This window comes from Saimiri boliviensis, chromosome 7 (genome assembly GCF_048565385.1).
Source record: "Saimiri boliviensis isolate mSaiBol1 chromosome 7, mSaiBol1.pri, whole genome shotgun sequence".
Taxonomy (NCBI): domain Eukaryota; kingdom Metazoa; phylum Chordata; class Mammalia; order Primates; family Cebidae; genus Saimiri; species Saimiri boliviensis.
In genome coordinates, this window is record NC_133455.1 from 126,716,560 (window position 1) to 126,735,357 (window position 18,798).

General features: G+C 45.1%; 1 pseudogene; it reads right to left on the reverse strand.

Annotated features, from left to right (window-relative positions):
* Positions 1-15,581: 15,581 nt before the first annotated feature.
* On the reverse strand, positions 15,582-16,422 carry LOC120360771 (large ribosomal subunit protein uL13-like; annotated as a pseudogene).
* Between the last annotated feature and the right edge of the window lie 2,376 nt (positions 16,423-18,798).

Here is an 18,798-nt window from a genome sequence, read left to right on the forward strand (position 1 = left end):
TTACCAATCAAACAGAGAGCTAAAATAAATAAATAAAAAGCAGAAGTTACAATTTTTGCCTCTGATAAAATAGTTGTTAAAGCAACAAAGATCAAAAGAAGCAAAGAAGGACAGTATATAATGATAAAAGGATCAATGCAACAACAAGAAGAGCTAAAGATCCTAAATATGTACGCGCCCAATACAGGAATACCCAGACATATAAGACTAATAAAGAGACTTAGACTCCCACACAATAATAGTCGGAGACTTCAACATTAATATTAGACAGATCAATGAGACAGAAAATTAACAACGATATCCAGGACTTGAACTCAGATCTCGAACAAGTAAACGTAATTAATATTTATAGAACTCTCCACTTTAAATATACAAAATATACAATCTTATCAGTACCACATCATATCAACTTAGAAGTTTAAACGAAATGTTGGTTGGCTCCTTGTTTGTTATTCTCTTCCCTCATTTTCTTTTATGTCTCCATTATTAAGGACAATTATAGGCATACCCATATTTAGACTGCATTCTAGCCCGGGCAATAAAGCAATACCCCCATTCTCTCTCCCCCTTCCTCTTTCTCTTTCTTCCTCTTCTTTATTCTTTTTATTATTCTTTTTTTCTTTCTCAAAAAAAAAAAAAAAAAGAAAAAAAAAAAAGAAAAGAAATAAGTTTGAAAAGAGCCCCTTGCTCTGTGGCTGGGGAGTGCTGGAGGTTAGCTTCCTCTAAGCCACTGAGCTCTCAGGTCACCGAAGGTGGCCTTATCTGCAGAGACTTCTGGTGCCAAGCAGGCCAGCCCCTTCAGGGAGAATGGTGGAAAGCCCCATGGGTGTCCTGGGGAGACAGAGCTGGAGCCACCTTCCAGCTGAACCACAGTAAGTATTCGTAGCTGGGGGCGTAAATGCCCTCCAGAGGCTGCAGCTGTATACCCAAGGGTCCCAGCTGGTCCCTGTGCAGACTCAGTTGACGGGGTTAGGGGATGTCACAGATGGGGGCATAGGCGGTGTGTAGCCCTGACTCGGCTTTCTGGTTGCATCCTATTCTAGTGTTGATGTTTGAAGTCACGTGGACCTGGCCTGCCTTTCAAGGCTGATGAGGGCATTTGAGGGCAGTTGTGTGCTCCTGGCCTGGGGCTGTGCCTCTGTGGCCCTGTGCACCGTGTGTGTGTGTGTGTGTGTGTGTGTGTGTGTGTGTGTTGGTGGGGGAGGGGAGATGCCCTAGTTGTACACTGCACTCTGCTGCCCAGTGCACTGAGGAGGCTCCTGCAACGCAGCAGCGAGTCTTACACAGACTGAACTGCCCTTCCCCTGCCAGGCTTAGGCGGATCGGCAGGCTTTCTTGGTTATTCTGTGGCAGTCGGGACAGTCAGCCGCACCCCACCCAGGAATCCAGGGCTGCTGGTCAGGAGCTGGGGAGGGGCCCAGCTGGCCTGGGTCTGTTTGCATTTGGGCTTTCTTGGGGTTGCCGGCGGGGCTGGGGAGTGGCGGGAAAGGCAGGCTGGCCGTTCACCTTGGAGATGCGCCTTCCCTGGTGATCGTGTTTGCAGGGTGAGTCTGTGTGCCACGATGATCAAGGACAAAGGATATTTTATAATTCACTTCCTAGTTCTTGTGAGTGTGGTTTCTGACCTTTTCTGTGGCCTGTTGATTATAAGGCGCACCCCGATGTTAGAGACGGTAAAATGAGAGAGTGCACCTCAGCATCAGTGAGATAGACTGTCACCATCTGACACTCTATGGATGTATTAATACAACTTGGTGTTGTTCAGAGCCCCCGTAAATGGCAGTAACATTAGTAAGAAATTGTAGGCGGCCTGGGCAGAGCCCAAGTCCCCTTCCCTGAAGCGCATCCACCTGGCTATTCAGGGGCCTGCCTCCCTCACTCCCCTCCACTCTCTCCATTCCTTCTTCCCAAATTCCATCAGCGCGGCTTCCCACCTGAACTTTTTCCATCTTCTGCAGAAGCAGATGTTCCCACAAGGGACATGGGAGGTGCCCAGGATGGGTCTCCAGCATAGGGTCCAGCCTTCTGGCCTCGGGTTGATCCCGGGTGGCACTGTCAGCTGGAGGCCACGAGAGCTGCCTTGGACGTTGGGGCCGGTGTGCAGCGGCCACTCACTCAGGGAGCGCGGTTGCAGCCGTCACGTCCCCCATTGCTCATCCTGAGCCCTGCTCCGAGCTGCACCTTCTGGTTACGTGTTCTAGATGCAAGGCTTTTGTACATGAGTGGTTTGTAAACATTCCGTCCCAGTCCGTAGCTTATCTTTTTACATCCTCTTAATGAGGGTTTTGCAGAGAAAATTTTTTTTTCTTTTTCTTTTTAATTTTGGTGAAGTCTGATTTATTGATTTTTTTTCTTTTTAATTTTAAGGATCTGCTTTTGGGGTCATGGTTAAGAATTCCTCAATGACTTCCAGGTCCCAAAGATTTTCTGCTATGTTTTCTTATTAAAGTTTTATAGTTTTACATTTGACATTTAAATAGATGATCCATTTGAGTTCATTTTTTTGGTGAGGTTTAGGTTGTTTTGTTTTTTGTTTTTGAGACGGGGTCTCACTCTGTCATCCAGGCTGGAGTGCAGTGGTATGATTATAGCTCACTGCAGCCTCTAACTCCCAGGCTCAAGCAATCCTCACTCCTCAGCCTCGTGAGTAGCTGGAAGTACAGGTGTGTGCCACCATGCTCGGCTAATTTTCAAAGTTTTTTGCAGAGACTTGTGTGTGTGTGTGGGTCTCACCGTGTTGCTCAGGCTGGTCTCAACTCCTGGTCTCAAGCAATCCTCCCACCTCAGCCTCCCAAGCAGCTGGGAATACAGGCGTCTGTCATCATACCCAGCCTGTTTTTATTTTATAATAGATTTTATTTTTTAGAGCTGTATTAGGTTCACTGCAAAACTGAGCAGATGATAGAGATCCCACAGACCTCCTCATACACATGTATAGCCTCCCCCATTATCAACATCCTCTATCCCAAGTAGTGTGTTTGTTACAATAATTGACCCTACGTGGCCACATCATGATCACCCGAAGTCCACAGTTTACATGGGTGTCCCTCTTGGTGTGGCACGCTCTGTGTGTGTGTGTGTGTGTTTTTCCTTTGAGGCAGAGTCTCCCTCAGTTGCCCAGGCTGGAGTGCACTGGTGCGATCTTACTTCACTGCAGCTGTCGCCTCCCGGATTCAAGCGATTCTCCCATCTCAGCCTCCAGAGTAGCTGGGATTGCAGGTGCCTGCCACTACGCCCAGCTAATTTTTCTATTTTTAGTAGAGATGGGGTTTCGCCATGTTGGCCAGGCTGGTCTTGAACTCCTGACCTCAGGTGTTCTGCCCACTTCAGCCTCCCAGAGTCCTGGGATTACAGGCGTGAGCCACTGTGCCCGGCTGTGGGTTTTGATAAATGAATATCCACTGTGCATCCACCATTATAGCACCACACTCAGCAGTTTTACTGCCCCAAGAAGGTCCTGTGCTCCATCCATTCATCCCTCCCTCCTGACCACCACTGATCCTTTTCCTGTCTCCATGGTGCTGCCTGTTCTAGAGCATCATGTGGTGGGAATTCTATGGTATGCAGCCTTTTCAGCTGGCTTCTTTCACTTAGCAGCATGTTAAACTTTCTCATGTCTTTTCACAGTACGACAGTGCATTTCTTTTTAGTTCTGAGTGGATGGACTGTCTGGATGGACTATGGTTATCCTCTCACCTACTGAAGGGCATTTTGGTTGCTTCCAATCTGTGGCAGTTATGAATAAAGCTGCTCTAAAAAAAAAAAAAAAAAAAAGCTGGGCATGGTGGCTTCCACCTGTAATCCCAGCACTATGGGAGGCTGAGGTGGGCAGATCACTTGAGGTCCGGAGTTTAAGACCAGCCTGACCAACATCGAGAAACCCTGTCTCTACTAAAAATACAAAATTATCTGGGCATGGTGGCACATGCCTGTAATCCCAGCTACTTGGGAGGCTGAGGCAGGAGAATTGCTTGAACCTGGGAGGTGGAGGTTGCGGTGAGCCAAGATCGGACCATTGCACTCCAGCCTGGGTAACAAGAGCAAAACTCCATCTCAAAAAAAAAAAAAAAAAAAAGGAAAAAGAAAATAAAGGAGTTCTATCAGAGCAACATGAATTCTGCTAAAACTGAAGAAAGAACAAGCATCAAACTCATGGTGAAGTTTGGGTAGAAGAATGGTGAAATCACTGATGCTTTATAAAAAGTTTATGGGAGCAATATCCAAAAGAAATCAGAAATTTATAAATGGATAACTCATTTTAAGATGGGACAAGGCCAGGTGCGGTGTCATGTGCCTGTAGTCCCAGCTACTCGGGAGGCTGAGGTGGGAGGATCCCTTGAGCCCAGGAGTTCTGGGCTGTAGTGTGCTATGCCGATCGGGTGTCTGCACTAAGTTCGGCATCAATATAGTGACCTCCTGGGAGCAGGGGACTACCAGGTTGCCTGAGGAGGGGTGAATCCGCCCAGGTTGGAAACAGAGCAGGTCAAAACTCCTGTGCTGATCAGTAGTGGGATCACGCCCGTGGAGACCCACTGCACTCTAGCCTGGGCAACATAGTGAGACCCCCGTCTCTTTAAAAAGGAATAAATAGAGATCCAAGATGGCTGATCACTAGCAGCTCGGGATTGTAGCTCCCAGTGAAAGCGCAAAGAACGAGAGGACGCCACACTTTCAGATGAATTCTTGTTGCTCACGCACCAGAAGATTCCCAGCGGAGGAGCCCCACGGGTCGCCAGCGCGACTCTTGTGACCGGCGAGGCGGTTTTGCCGGTGCCTCGGAGCGTTGGTTCTTGGTGCAGAGTCAGAAAAGCACCATCAATCTTAACGCCGCTGATTTAGTCAGCACAGTGGGTTGCTCAGATTTCGGTGCTGAGAATCAATAAGTCGGACGTCCACTCAGAAACCCAATTACAAAGACGGTAAATATAAAGACCACAGATGGATAAATCTACAACGAAGGGAAGAAAACAGCCAAAAAAGGCTGAGAATACCCAAGACCAGAACGCCTCTTCCTCAGCAGGGGATCCCAGTTCCTCATCAGCAACGGAACAAGGCTTGATGGAGAACGAGTGTGTTCCAATTACAGAAGCAGGCTTCAAAATGTGGATAATGAGAAACTTCTGTGAATTAAAAGAACTTGTTCTAACCCAATCCAAAGAAACTAAGAACTTTGAAAAAAGGTTTGACGAAATGTTAACAAGAATACACAATATAGAGAGGAATATAAGTGAATTGATGGAGCTGAAAAACACAATACGAGAACTTCGTGAAGTATGCACAAGTTTTAACAGCCGAATTGATCAAGCAGAAGAAAGGATATCAGAGGTCGAAGACCAACTCAATGAAATAAAACAAGAAGACAAGATTAGAGAAAAAAGGATAAAAAGGAACGAGCAAAGTCTCCAAGAAATATGGGACTATGTGAAAAGACCTAATCTACGCTTGATAGGTGTACCTGAATGTGACCAAGAGAATCAATCCAAGCTGGAAAATACGCTTCAGGATATTATTCAGGAAAACTTTCCCAACCTAGCAAGACAGGACAATATTCAACTCCAGGTAATACAGCGAACACCACAAAGATATTCCTCAAGAAGACCAACCCCAAGGCACATAATCATCAGATTTACCAGGGTTGAAATGAAGGAGAAAATACTAAGGGCAGCCAGAGAGAAAGGTCAGGTTACCCACAAAGGGAAGCTTGTCAGACTTACAGCAGATCTCTCAGCAGAAACCCTACAAGCCAGAAGAGAGTGGGGGCCAATATTCAACATCCTTAAAGAAAAGAACTTTCAACCAAGAATTTCACATCCAGCCAAACTAAGCTTCATAAGTGAAGGAAAAATAAACTTTTTTGTGAACAAGCAAGCACTCAGAGAATTCATCACCACCAGGCCTCCTTTACAAGAGCTTCTGAAAGAACCACTACACATAGAAAGGAACAAACAGTATCAGCCTTTCTAAAAAATAAAGAGTAAAAAAGTAAAAGAGCATCAATATAATGAAGTAAAGAGCTTCAATATAATGAAGAATTTACATCAACGAATGGGCCTAAAACCCATTGGTATGCTGCATCCAGATCCATCTCACATGCAAGGATACACAAAGACTCAAAACAAAGGGATGGAGAAAGATTTACCAAGCAAACGGAGAGCAAAAATAAATAAATAAACAAAAAGCAGAAGTTACAAATTTTGCCTCTGATAAAATAGTCTTTAAAGCAACAAAGATCAAAAGAAGCAAAGAAGGACATTATATAATGATAAAAGGATCAATGCAACAACAAGAAAAGCTAAAGATCCTAAATATATATGCACCCAATACGGGAATACCCAGACATACAAGACTTATAAAGACTTCAACATTAATATTAGACAGATCAATGAGACAGAAAATTAACAACGATATCCAGGACTTGAACTCAGATCTGGAACAAGCAAACTTAATTAACATTTACAGAACTCTCCACTTTAAATACACAAAATATACACTCTTATTAGTACCACATCATATCAACTTACAAGTTTAAATGAAATATTAGTTGGCTCCTTGTTTGTTATTTTCTTCCCTAATTTTTTTTTCATGTCTCCATTATTAAGCACAACTATAGGCATACCCATATTTAGACTGAATTCTAGCCCGGGCAATAAAGCAATACCCCCATTCTCTCTCCCTCTTCCTCTTTCTTCCTCTTCTTTATTAAAAAAAAAATAAATAAATAAAAGAAAATAAAAAGAAAATAAAATAAAAAATAAAAAGATGGGACAAGGTGATGTTGAAGATGAAGCCCTCAGCAGCAAACCATCCACATCAAATTTTTTTTTTTTTTTTTGAGACAGAGTCTCACTCTGTCACCAGGTGCCAGGCTGGAGTGCAGTGGTGCGATCCTGGCTCACTGCAACCTCCGCCTCCCGGGTTCAAGCAATTCTTCTGCCTCAGCCTCCTGAGTAGCTGGGACTACAGGTGTATGCCACCAAGCCCAGCTAATTTTTGTATTTTTTAGTAGAGACAGGGTTTCACCATGTTGGCCAGGATGGTCTCGATCTCTTGACCTTGTGATCCGCCCACCTCAGCCTCCCAAAGTGCTGGGATTACAGGCGTGAGCCACCATGCCTGGCCCCACATCCATTTTTGAGGAAAAAATTCATCTTGTTCATGCCCTAATTGATGAGAACCAATATGCCCAATAGCCAATACTACAGACATCTCAATTGATTCAGCTTTCACAATGCTGACTGAAAAATGGAAGGTGAGCAAACTTTCCTCTTAATGGGTGCCAAACTGTTGCACCAAGATCAGCTGCAGAAAACAGCAGAGCTTTCAATGGAAATTTTAAACAAGTGTGATCAATATCCTGAAGCATTTCTTTGAAGAATTGAGATGAAACATGCCTTTACCAGTAAAATCCTGAAGACCAAGCACAATAAAAGCAATGTCTTTACTTATAATACCTACTACAAAACAAACAAACAAAAACAGAAACCAAAAAACCAATGTCTCCCAAGGAGTGGAAGTGGTTCAGTATAATCCAAGGGTGGAGTTTTCAGCCCTCTCATATCAAAAGATGAAGCAGAGGAGGTGAAAGCCCTCACTGTGCATTCTCCATAGAATGGCCAGAGCTACTTTGTGGTCAGTGGACTTTTATCAGGCAAAGAAGCAAGGGGTTGGTTGATATGTGTCTGGTTTTCCTTCCTTTTTTTGTTTTGTTTTTGTTTTTTTTTTGATGGAGTCTCACTCTGTTGCCCAGGCTAGAGTGCAGTGGCGCAATTTCTGCTCACTGCAACCTCTGCCTCTCAAGTTCAAGTGATTCTCCTGCTTCAGCCTCCCGAGTAGCTGGGACTACAGGAGTGTGTCACCCAGACGGCCAGCGGCTTCAAGCAGAGGCCCTACAGCGTGGCCATGCCGGCCTTCTCCCAGGGTCTGGAAGACTATGGATCGAGGTCCATGAGCAGGAATCCCTTTGCCCACGTCCAGCTGAAGCCGACGGTGACCAACGACAGGTCTGCCCCCCTCCTCAGCTGACAGCCACGTCTGCAGCGCTGCCCACCCGGCAGCCTTCCCCCCACCCTCCCATGTAGCCTGTTCCGTCATCACTGTGCATCCTGTTTAGGGAGCACCCAGCCCCTGCTGCCTGGCCTGCCCTACTTGAGCCTAGTCTGGGCTGGGTCCCAGCTGTTCTGGGGACAGCCAGGCAGAGTGGGGCATAGGCCCCTGAGAGGCCGGGACCCATTGGCTGCGCTGCCCAGGGCCGAGGGGCTGCCTCTTGAGGGTACACACCTCTGGTCACATGGCCCTGGAGCCCTGGGCTGCCCCTGGGTCTGGGGAGGCTGTTCGGCCAGCTGGTGGCTGGGGGCGGGGAGCCTGGCTGCCATGCTGCTTCCTCTGCTTAATAAACAGGCTGCCCCTCCTGGAAAAAAAAAAAAAAAAAAAAAAAACCAGCTAATTTTTTATTTTTAGTAGAGACGGGGTTTCACCATGTTGGCCAGGTTGGTCTCGAACTCCTGACCTCAGGTGATCTGCCTGCCTTGGCCTCCCAAAATGCTGGCATTACAGGAATGAGCCACCGCGCAGGGCAGATTTTTTTTTAGTGGGGAGGGGGGCTCCCTCCTCTCCCTTCTTCCTCTTCCTCTTCTTCTATTATTATTATTGTTATTTTTGAGACCGAGTCTTGCTCTGTTACCCAGGCTGGAGTGCAGTGGCATGATTTCAGCTCAGTGCAACCTCTGCCTCCTGGGCTTAAGTGATTCTCCTCCTGCCTCAGCCTCCTGAATAGCTGAGATTACAGGTGTGCACCACCACGCCCAGCTAATTTTTGTATTTCTAGTAGAGACAGGGTTTTACCGTGTTGGTCAGGCTTGTCTCGAACTCCTGACCTTGTGATCTACCTGTCTCAACCCCAAAGTGCTAGGATTACGGGTGTGAGCCATCGTGTCTGGCTGTTTTATTTTCTTTTCTTTTTGAGACTTGGTCTTGCTCTGTCACATAGTCTGGAGTGCAGTCGGGTGCTCATAACTTACTACAGCCTCAAACTCTCAGGCTCAAGTGGTTCTACAACTTCAGTCACCTGAGTAGTTGGGACTACAGGTGTGTGCCACCATGCATGGCTAATTAAAACAATTTTTAAAATGTGGGAGTAGATGCTGGGTGTTGCTATGTTGCTTACGCTGGTCTTGAACTTGTGACCTCAAGTAATCCTCCTGCCTCAGCCTCCCAAACTGCTGCCTGGCCCTGAGAACTCAGTTTTCAAGGTTACTTTGGAGTCCCCCTGGCCAACAGATGGTCCCTTCTGTCAGTTGGAGGGCTTATCATTTTATTTTTAATTTACAGTGTTTTTGTACTGAATACTGTAGGCAATTGTACCACAATTATAATGGTAAGTAGTTGTATATCTAAACATAGAAAAGGTACAGTAAAAATATAGTATGAAACAGCCGGTCAAGGTGGCTTGCTCCTGTAATCTCAGCCCTTCAGGAAGCTGAGGCGGGAGAATAGCTTGAGGCCAGGAGTTTGAGACCAGCCTGGGCAACGTAGGGAGACCTCATCTCTACAAAAAAATTATAATACTAAAAAATGGTAAAAAAATGATACACCTGTGTAGGACACTTGCCCTGAATGGAGTTTTCAGTACTGGAAGTTGCTCTGGGTTAGTCAGTAAGTGGAGAGTGAATGTAAAGTCCTAGGACATTACTGAGTAGTACAGTAAATGTTATAAACACTGTATGCATAGGCTACACTAAATTTATAAAAAGTATTTTTCTTTACATAATAATGACTTAGCATACATAAACTACTATAACTTTTTTATTTTATACACTTCTAATTTTTTTCAACTTTTGGCCTCTTTTATAATAATAGCTTAAAACACAGACATTGAATGGCTGTACAAAAATATATTCTTTCTTCATATCCTTGTCCCTTTTTTTTTTAACTTTTAGGATTTTTTTCAAGTTTTTTTTTTTTTTTTTTTTTTTTTTTAAATCTAGGATACAAACACTCACATTAGCCATTGAGGGTCAAGATCATCAATATCGGCAGGCTCGGTGGCTCGCGCCTGTAATCCTAGCACTTTGGGAGGCCGAGGTGGGTGGATCACCTGAGGTCAGGAGTTCACGATCAGCCTGGCCATCATGGTGAAACCCCACCTTAAAAAAAAAAGAGAAGAAAAAAGAAAAAGAAAAAGAAAAAAAAAATCCTCAATATCACTGTCTTCTTTCTACCACCACATCTTGTTCCACTGGGAGGTCTTTGGGGGCAATAACATGTATAGAGCTGTCATCTCTTTATGATAACAATACCTTCTTCGGAAATACTTCCTGAAGGACCTGCCTGAGGCTGTTTTACAGTTAATTTAAAAAACTATATGGCCAGGCCCAGTGGCTCATGCCTGTAATCCCAGCACTTTGGGAGGCCGAGGCAGGTGGATCACCTGAGGTCGGGAGTTCGAGACCAGACTGACCAACATGGAGAAATCCCGTCTCTACTAAAAATATAAAATTAGCTGGGTGTGGTGGTGCATGCCGGTAATCCCGGCTACTTGGGAGGCTGAGGCAGGAGAATCGCTTGAACCGGGGAGGCAGAGGTTGCGAGTTGAGATTGTGCCACTGCACTCCAGGCTAGGCAACAGAGTGAGACTATGTCTCAATGAATAAAATAAAATAACAATAAAATATAGTATAGTAAATACATAAACGAGTAATATTGTTATTTATTATCATCTAGGATTGTGTACTGTACATAATTATATGTGCTAGACTTTTATACAACTGGGAGCACTAGGTTTATTCATACCAGCATCAACATAACCACATGAGTTATGCATGACTTTATGACATTAGGATGGCTAAGGTGCCACTAGGTGATAAGAATTTTTCAGCTCCGGCCGGGTGTGGTGGCTCACGCCTGTAATCCAAGCACTTTGGAGGCCAAGGTCGGGAGTTCAAGATCAGCCTGACAAACATGGTGAAACCCTGTCTTCAAAACAAAACAAAACAAAAAAAACAAGAATTTTTCAGCTCCATGATAACCTTATGGAACTAACACTATATATGTGGTCTTTCATTGACCAACATGTAATTATGCAGTGTATAATAACATGTATAATAATAAATCGGGGAAGGGCATAGTGGCTCATATCTATAATCCTGGGGCTTAGGGAGGCTGAGACAGGAGGATTGCTTGAGACCAGGAGTGTGGGACCAGCTGGGGCAAGACGGTGAGACCTTGTCTCTAAGGAAAAATAAGGAGAAATTAGGCAGGCTTGGTGGTACATGCCTGTAGTCTAGCTACTTTGGAGGCTGAGAGGCAGCAGGATGACTTGAGTCCAGCAGTTTGAAGTTACAATGAGTCACTGCACTCTAGGTTGGGCAACAGAGTGAGACCCTATCTTTAAAAACATGTCAGAAGGGAAAGAAAAAAAGAAATTGGCTCACGAAATCATGGAACTATAGGGGTCAAGAAGCCCCAAGATTTGCAGTCAGAAAACTGGAGAACAGGGAAAGCTGATGGTGTAAGTTCTAGTTCAAAAGTCCAAAGGCAGGAGAGTACTGATGTTCCAGCATGAAGCTAGGCAGAGATGAATTCTCCTTCACTTAACCTTTTGCTCTATTCCTGTCTTTGGTGGTTTGGATGAACCTCACCCACACGGGAGAGGGCAATCTGCTTTACTCAGTCTACTGATTCAAATGTGAATCTCATCCAGAAACACTCTCATAGACCCACTGAGAATAGTGTTTGGCCAAATATCTGAGCACCCCATGGCCCAGTCAAGCCGTAAAGTTAACCATTTTAGTTTATTTTTTCTGATTTGCCAATTTTGCAAACTAACAGTTGACATTGCCAGAGGAAGATGAGGAAATTAACTCTCTCTCTTTTTTTTTCCTGAGACAGAGTCTCGCTCTGCCACCCAGGCTGGAGTGCGATAGTGTAATCTCGGCTCACTGCAACCTCTGCCTCCCAGGATCAAGCCATTCTCCTGCCTCAGCCTCCTGAGTAGCTGGGATTACAGATGCCCGCCACCAAGCCCGGCTAATTTGTTGTATTTTTAGTACAGACGGGGTTTTGCCGTGTTGGCCAGACTGGTCTCAAACTCCTGACCTCAGGTGATCCACCTGCCTTGGCCTCCCAAAGTGCTGGGACTACAGGTGTGAGCCACCATACCCCGCAAGTGTTATATTCCCATACATTTTGAAAATTCAATTGGGAATGTTTTCTGTTACCTTTTAAATGAGCAACACTTTGCCTAATTCTTGGGGTGTATTTTTTCCCACTTACTCAGAACTCTGCAAACATTCCCCCTTTGCCTTTTAACTCTGAGTGTTGCTGTGAGTAAGCCTGACACCTAATTTTTTTTTTTTTTTTTTTCAGATGGGGTCTCGCTCCCATTGTGCAGGCTGGAGTGCATTGGCGCAATCTCGGCTCACTGCACCCTTACCTCCTGGGTTCAAGTGATCAAGGGATTCTCATTCCTCAGCCTTCAGTCAAGCACTACCATGCCCAGCTAATTTTTTTTTTTTTTTGAGACGGGGTTTCACTCTTGTTGCCCATGCTGGAGCACCCACCACCATGCCTGGCTAATTTTTGTATTTTTAGTAGAGACAGGGTTTCATCATGTTGGCCAGGCTGATCCTGAACTCCTGACCTCAGGTGATCCACCCGCTTTGGCCTCCCAAAGTGCTGGGATTACAGGTGTGAGCCACTGCGCCCCGACTCAGCTATATCTTGGAATACTTTCCCATTCCAGTTGTTATATATATATTTTCAAAACACAAATAATGTATCTGTTGTATCTCCTTGATATTTTCGTCAGGGTTTCTGCAGTCACTTTTATCTCTCTGCACTTTCCCATTTTGTTTTGGGTGATTTTTTTTCCAAGACTGTCCTCTATGTGCTGTCTGTGTTTTCATAGTATGTATTTGACTTCTGGCAGTTTCTATAATGAAGTTTTCATTTTTATGGTGGCTTTCCTGTTATTTCCAATTTCTCAGTTAAGTTTCTACCACATGACTTTTTTCTCTCTTTTTAAAAATATGTATCTGTTATTTTCCCATGTATCTTTTTTGAAAAAGTCCATGCTTTCTTTTTTTTTTTCTTTTCTTTTTTTTTTTTTTAGATGGAGTTTTCGCTCTTGTTACCCAGGCTGGAGTGCAATGGTGCGATCTCGGCTCACCACAACCTCCGCCTCCTGGGTTCAGGTAATTCTCCTGCCTCAGCCTCCTGAGTAGCTGGGATTACAGGCATAAGCCACCATGCCCAGCTAATTTTTTGTATTTTTAGTAGAGACAGGGTTTCACCGTGTTGACCAGGATGGTCTCGATCTCTCGACCTCGTGATCCACCCGCCTCAGCCTCCCAAAGTGCTGGGATTACAGGCTTGAGCCACCGCGCCCGGCTCATGCTTTCTTTAACTTTTGCAAGTATAGAAAAAATATGTCTGACATCTTTCTTCTGCTTGCTGGAATAACTTTCTAAAAATAGACTTTATTTTCATAGGACAGTTTTAGATTTACAGAAAAATTGAGCATACAGTACAGAGTATTCCCATATAGCTCCTACTCAGTTTTCCATTATTAATGCTTTCATTAGGATGGAACATTTGTTACAATCATGGAAGTGATAATGACACATTGCTATTAACTAAAGTCCATAATTAATTCAGATTTCCTTAGTTTTCACCTAATGTCATTTTTCTGTTTAGAGCCTCATCCAGAACACCGCAGTACATTTAGTTTCATGTCTCCTAGGCTCCTCTTGGCTGTTACAGTTTCTCAGACTTCCCTCGATTTTGATGACTTTGAAGTTCTTGAGGAGCACTGGTCAAGAACATTATAGGATGCCCCCTGCTGGTATTTGTCAGATGTTTTTCTCATGATTATACGAGGATTACAGGTTTTGAGGAGAAAGATCACAGAGGTGAATGTCATTCTCATCACATTGTATCAGCATGATTTATGACTGTTGATGCTGACCTTTGATCACCTGTCTGAGGTTGTATTTATCAGATCCCCACTGTAAGTTTGCTCCCCCTCCCTTCCATACTGCAGTCTTAGGAAGGAAATCATATGCAGCCCATGCTTAAGGAGTGGAGAGTTATGCTCCCTGTCCTTTACCGTGCGACAGCTACATAATTTATTTGGAATTCTACAGAGAATGCTGGGGTAATTTTTTCTGAAGTGTTTTTTGATCATCTGTCTTTTGTTTGCTATTATCTCCCTTTTCCTTGGGGAATGTTTTTTGTTCATACTGTAGTATTATTTCAGACTGGTTTGTTTAATTTGCCAATTAGCTTACAAATAATTTGGAGGAAGGTATGAAGGATTTTTTTAGAGGGAATTGGCAGTTCTGACTCAATCATGTTGTATCTAACCAAGAACTAAGTTGACATTTCCTCTACTAGATTACTTCTCTCTCCCTCTTTTTTGCATCCCCTTTCCTCCATGACACTTTTTGGAAAAGCACCTCAGCTCCCTGTGGCTGTCAGGGCTTATAGATAGATTTCACTTAGATATTACTGTTTAATTACCTGTATTCTGGCCAGGCGCGGTGGCACATCTGTAATCTCAGCACTTTGGAAGACCAAGGTGGATGGATCACGAGATCAAGAGATTGAGACAGTCCTGGCCAACATGGTGAAACCCTGTTTCTATTAAAAATACAAAAATTAGCTGGTTTGTGTTGGTGAGCACCTGTAATCCCAGCTCCTCAAGAGGCTGAGGCAGAAGAATCACTTGAACTCAGGAGGTGGAGGTTGCAGTGAGCCGAGATCACGCCATTGCACTCCAGCCTGGGTGATAGAGCAAGACTCCATCTCAAAAAAAAAAAAAAAATTATCTGTATTCAAGTATTCAACTGACTCAGCAGCGATAAAATTGGTTGTGTGGGCCCTCCCTCCTCCCTTTGCCTCCTTCCAGCAATTTTCTCCAGTCTGGAATGGGGAAAATAAAGGGAGACATCCACACTGCCCTGTCATCAGCCCTACTGTGCACACTGGGGCCTCGTTGAAGGGCGTTCTCTGCTTCTTCCATGACCCTCCCAAGCCCCTAGTTTTCATTGTCTAGTAAAGGATTCTTAATTCCTTTTACTAGGTCACCTGGAACAGAGCAGGATCTACTCCAGGTGACCTCCCCTGTTTTGGTTCCAGTTTTCATTATATTTGGCAGATATTTCTTATGGTCAATGATCTGGGCTGTAGCTGTTTTCTATTTTCAGTGCAGATAAAGTCTTCTTTTTTATTCCTCATTTTACTTTTTTTTTTTTTTTTTTTTTTTTTTTTTTTTTTTTTTTTCTTTAAAAGTAATTTATTTGACTGTGATCACAAAACACAGGTGAGGAACATGGGCATTGCTTGTAACCCCCGAGTTGCCCATCTTCCCAGTCTATGCTTCTATAAATACCCTTTGTACAACAGCAAGCCATGCTGTTCCCAAGCACGTGCACATTCTAACCGCTGCAGAGTATAGTGCATGACCAGGTGAAAGTTAGACGCCCCACTCACAACTAAGGCCCCTGCAATTAGTCTTCCGGACCCTTCTGCTAATAGTAACTGGTTGCTGTTCCTATCGCTCATAGATAAAGGACACCTGCACAATTCTGAGTACTTTCAAGTAACCTCGGCAGGCAGTGACTAGACCTTTCCTTGCTCCGAGCTTCCTATGTCCCAGGTTGCCTGTAGCACCCGGACTGCAGCTGCCCCTGGGTCCCGCACATTCCAGGGCAACGATGGAGGAAGGCAGGCCAGGCCAAGCATGAGGAATTAACTGTCTTTATCGGGCTCAGACCAGGAGTCCATGGGTCTTGAGGACCTCTGCGTATTTGTCGACTTTCTTCTCCACGTTCTTCTCGGCCTGTTTCCGTAGCCTCATGAGCTGTTTCTTCTTCCCGTAGTGGATCTTGGCTTTCTCCTTCCTCTTCTCCTCCAGGGTGGTTGTCACTGCCTGGTACTTCCAGCCAACCTCGTGAGCCAGGCGCCCCAGATAGGCAAACTTCCCTGTAGGCTTCAGACGCGCGACCTTGAGGGCCGCAGGAACCACCATCCGCTTTTTCTTGTCGTAGGGCGGTGGGACGCCGTCAAACACCTTGAGGCTGTCCAAGGCGACCTGGCCTCGCTTGGTCTTGCGGAGCAGCATGCCTCGCACCGTCCGCCGGAAGAAGCGGCTGGGTGCCCGGAAGTGGTGGGGTCCCGGAAGTCGTGGGGTCCCGGAAGTGGCAGGGGCCTCGGGAAGGGTTGGTGTTCATCCGCTTTCAGAGGAAAGCCAGGTTCTTCCACTTTTTTCTGTAGAAATTGCCAGAAATGTTGATGCCCTCGCAGCGAACGACCACCACCTTCTGGCCCAGCAGTACCTGCTTAGCCACGATGGCTGCCAGGCGGCCCAGGAGATGGCCTCGACCATTGAGCACCAGGACCTGCACCTCTGCCATCTTTGGGAGCCACCCGGGAGAAGCCATTTTACTGTTAATTTTGGTGTATTCAAGAAAGGAATCAGTAAACATACCTTTACTGTACCATTTTTTTTTTAAACAGTTTCACTTTTGTCACCCAGGCTAGAGGGCAATGGCACGATCTCGGCTCACTGGAACCTCCACTTCCTGGGTTCAAGCAATTCTCCTGCCTCAGTCTCCTGAGTAGCTGGGATTATAGGCGTCTGCCACCATATCCAGCTAATTTTTGTATTTTTAGTAGAGATGGGGTTTCACCATGTTGGCCAGGCTGATCTTGAACTCCTGACCTCGTGATCTGTTCACCCTGGCCTCCCAAAGGGCTGGGATTACAGGTGTAAGCCACCGTGCTTGGCCTACTGTAATATCTTTTATGGGAACTGCTTATCTTTAATCTCTGCTTTCCCCAGCTTTGCTAGTGTGACTTGCTCTTGATTTTCCTCTTACTCTTGTGCTGTTTCTCAGGCTCCTTTTCCAGCTCCTCCACCTGCCTGTAAATTCTGATATTCCCCAGGACTCTCTCTCACTGGCCCCTCTCCCTGCCCACCCCACCCCTATTCTATTTCAAGCCCTCACTTGACTTTTGGGCCTACAGAGGCCAGGCAGATAGTGTGATTAACTGAAGTGAAGTATCATTTGTTTCTCTTCTCACTATTAACCTTGGCAGAGTCATTTATTTTTTCATATGGTGCCTTCAATAGAAGCTTTTTTCATAACAATCTTGTAGGAATAGTTTTTATTTCCATAAAGATACAGGTTCTCTTCAACTTTTAATCTTGTTTATGGTTTTTCACTTTTGACAGATGCAGGCCATAAACATAATTCTCTTTACTCTTTTGCTACAAAAAGCACAGTGACAAATGATAACTGTTGACCTCAGAGTCAGGGATTACAGGGAGTGGTGGAGAGTATGAAAAACTTTATGGAGCATGCTCTGTGTAGAACTTCACACTAGATACTGTTTTCTTCAAAAGAAAATGGAAATTGGAGGGGGTGTGTGTGTATAACTTTCTGTTTTTAATGTTGGCAACTAATTATACTGTGTAGCAAAAGAAAAGATGTGGACTCAACCCAGGTGCCCATTGACAGTGAACTGGATAAAGAAAATGTGGGACATATATACTATGGAATACTATGCAGTCATCAAAAAGAATGAAATCATGTCCTTTGCATCAGTGTGGATGCAGCTGGAGGCCATTATCCTAAGTAATTCACACAGAAACTGAAAACCAGGTTCTCATTTATAAGTGGGAGCTAAGCAATGGGTAAACATGGACATAAAGACGGCAACAACAGACACTGCGGATGCGTTAGGCCGTTATTCTTTTTTCTTTCTTTTTGAGACAGAGTCTCATTCTGTCACCCAGGCTGGAATGCAGTGGTGTGATGTTGGCTTATTGCAACCTCCTCCTCCCAGGTTCAAGCAATTCTTCTGCCTCAGCCTCCTGAGTAGCTGAGATTACGGGTGCCTGCCATCACGCCTGGCTAATTTTTGTAGTTTTGGTAGAGACAGGGTTTCACCACGTTGGGCAGGCTGGTCTCAAACTCCTGACCTCAGGTGATCTACCCACCTTGGCCTCCCAAAGTGCTGTGATTACCGGCATGAGCCACCACTCCTGGCCGTGTTAGGCCATTCTTTTTTTTTTTTTTTTTTTTGAGACGGAGTTTCGCTCTTGTTACCCAGGCTGGAGTGCAATGGCACGATCTCGGCTCACTGCAACCTCCGCCTCCTGGGTTCAGGCAATTCTCCTGCCTCAGCCTCCTGAGTAGCTGGGATTGCAGGCACACACCGCCATGTCCAGCTAATTTTTTGTATTTTTAGTAGAGATGGGGTTTCACCATGATGACCAGGTTGGTCTCGATCTCTTGACCTCGTGATCCACCCGCCTCGGCCTCCCAAAGTGCTGGGATTACAGGCTTGAGCCACCGTGCCCGGCATTAGGCCATTCTTGAATTGCTATAAAGTAATACCTGAGACTGGATAATTTATAAAGAAAAGAAGTTTAATTGGCTCATGGCTCTACAGGCTGTACAGGCATGGTGCTGGTATCTGCCCAGATTCTGGGGAGGGCTCAGGGAACTTTTACCCATGGCAGAAGATGAAGCAGGAGCGGGCATGTCACATGGCCAGAGCAGGGGCCAGAGAGTGAGAGTGGGAAGTGCCACACACTTTTCAAAAACCAGAGCTTGCCTTTCACTCCATTTGTCATGTAGGGTCACAGCTGCAAGAGCCTGAAGCCTGCGACCCGGTTCTTAGGCCCACCATGGACAGTGTGCAAACCCAAGAGAACAGGATTGCATACCCATTGCAGAGTGCTGAAGACGTTCACCTCAACCCTGAAGAATTCATGTCTGGATCCCAGGCCAT